At 43.0% G+C, this 2,500-nt stretch overlaps 1 protein-coding gene across 1 annotated transcript in view; it reads left to right on the top strand.

Moving 5' to 3' along the window:
- The window catches only part of gabrb1 (gamma-aminobutyric acid type A receptor subunit beta1), a 43,099-nt gene that overhangs the window by 18,304 nt on the left and 22,295 nt on the right, over positions 1-2,500 (top strand). The window lies entirely within an intron of this gene.

Raw genomic sequence — 2,500 nt, forward strand, 5'->3', positions numbered from 1 at the left:
TCTTTTTTTGACGCTTAATTTATCCCTCATAGAACCATTCTATATATCTGCAGACTCTCCTTATCAATACCTAGATATCGATTTGAAAGCCAAAAGGACCAATAAGGTGAGATTATGTATGCCAGTTCTCTTGGCGTAGAAGAATGTAGAAGAAAAAAACAGATCAGATAATGGCTGAGATGTTTTATAGGTGCAGACACTATGCTGCTCTGTAACTCTGAATTTACACTTCTGCCCACATACCAGCTGTTTGTTACTGGACAGAGGACAGAGATCAACAATTAGGACCAAACCAAATAAGCAACGAACTGGACAAGGGTGGTGGTGGTTCACAGCTGTGGCTTTAGAAAAGGCTCAGGAGTAGGCAGGGGGTGGGTGGACGAAAGTCATTTGTTACACAGTGGTTTAAACAGTGGTGGCAGAGTAGGAACTTTTTCTTCTTTAGAAAAGGAGGGCACAGACTTTCTAAATTAGCAGTGCACCAGGGCGTGTGCTAGTCTGTATGGGGGCCCACAGGTACAGTAAGCACATTTAGTAGGACTGGAGAAAAGTGAGTGCATGTGGGTCTTTGCTGCGGTATGCCCAAATGTAGGCAGCGTCAACTCCATTAGAACATCTGGATAGAGGGAGTTGGAGAAACGTACTGTAGTCACAAACTCCGGCTGCACAACAATACGTTCGCAAGGAGGCTGTCACCACTATTCAGCGTCAGATTTGAGTGCCAATGCAACTTTGTCCTGTTAGAAATGGCTTTATGTAAATATTTATTAGGTGTTTTGTGGACTGCGCAGAAAATCTGGAGTGCTGTTAAATAAAGTGCTCTCACCTCAAGGACAAAAGCAAAACATTTGGGCAGTGGCTGGTGACTCATGAGGGCATTGTTATTTATTTATTTGGCCCCTGCACCGGGTTCAGGAATATATTGTTGTTTGTGCTAATCTAAACCGAAATCTTACAGAGAGCACCTGAGTGTGACGCTTGAATGCCAAAACAATGATTCTGGTGGAATGTATAACCTGTACCTGAGGCTGACCGGACCAGTATTTATCTTCTCTCGCCCAGCCAACCCTTCCCAAACTCTGGCGCTTAATGCTTCCTTTAAAAGTCCATAATGCACCTCTCCTCTGCTGGAATTTGCCAGGGTGCTGAATGTGTAATTAGATGCAGCTGCATAATCACATAATGATGGAGTGTGTGAAAGCTGTGGGGGTAATTATTCACTAATGTGCATGTACGTGTGTGCGTGCATATGTGTGTGTGTGTGTGTGTGTGCGTGTGTGATGTCTGATTGTGTGTTTCTGCGTACGTGCATGTGTATGTGTGCGTGTGTGTGTTCGTGTGTGTGCGTGTGCGTGTGTGTATGCGTGTGCATAATTATTCTGTAATGGCTGAAGCTCTGCTTCTGTGTGTCTGTGTCCTGTAAAAGACTGCATTCACACACACACACACACACACACACATACTCTCACATACACTCTCTCACATGCACACACAACTGTCTTCTCACACTTAACCCACGCAAAGTTAAGTCCTGAAGTTGAATGTGTGAAGTGAAGTTAAATGACAGGTGTGAGAGAAGAGGGTGGGGGCTTTGGAGTAGGTGAGATGCAATCTCATGAGTGTCATGCAGCTCTGACCAAGAAAAGATGCTGAGTGGGTTCTTTAATGTGACACACCCTCTCCAACTCATCCCCACACACAGAACAAGAGAGTTAGCAACATGGATTTAAATGGGTGAGATCCTCATTGACATTGAGGTCCAGAGATCAAAAGGTCTCGGGGCTAATGATAGGCATTTGTGATTTACGGCAGAAGACATTTGTGTACGGATCAAGAGCCATCAGTGCAGAGAAGATAATTCAGAGACTCTGCCATCTAAATATATGTGTAAATAATAGTCGATAGCTGAAGAATAGGAGCAGACCAAGTGCTGGACCTTGTGGAACATTTAAAATAGAAAACACCACCGTGTGTGCAGGGGGAGATCCATTGTGAAAATAATCTGCTTGAATGTAATCTGTTCCGTACTATTGTCTTGTAATATGTAGATAGATATGAATGAAAGTAGATAATATGTACTCATGAATTATTATAAAATGTTTGTGTAAGGTATGAAGAATGTGCCATGTTGCGAGTCTTCATATAAAGTACTGCCAGTAATGTAATACTTATTTCCACAGTCGAACCACAGAAACACGCTTTTCTTTGTCTGTGAATTATGAATAGCAGTTGTGTATTGGCTACTATATGAACAGGCTCAGGGCTTTTTGTGAGTTGTCCTTAGTGGAGGTAATGTTGAAAAGAAGTCATTTGAAGGTTAGACACCTCAGTGGGTGTTTTGTTGTTTTGTAATCTTGTGATTGACACAGGCTTTGGTCAGTGAGGCAGCTTCCGTCCGCGGAGGTTAAATTGGAGTGGAGTTAAATTCGTCTGGTCTCGTCTAGATTTATGACTCTGTCTCTATCTGTATGCCTCTGCTCAGGTTGAGGTTGAGTCAGTA

Source organism: Sardina pilchardus, chromosome 20 (assembly GCF_963854185.1).
Source record: "Sardina pilchardus chromosome 20, fSarPil1.1, whole genome shotgun sequence".
Classification (NCBI taxonomy): Eukaryota; Metazoa; Chordata; class Actinopteri; order Clupeiformes; family Clupeidae; genus Sardina; species Sardina pilchardus.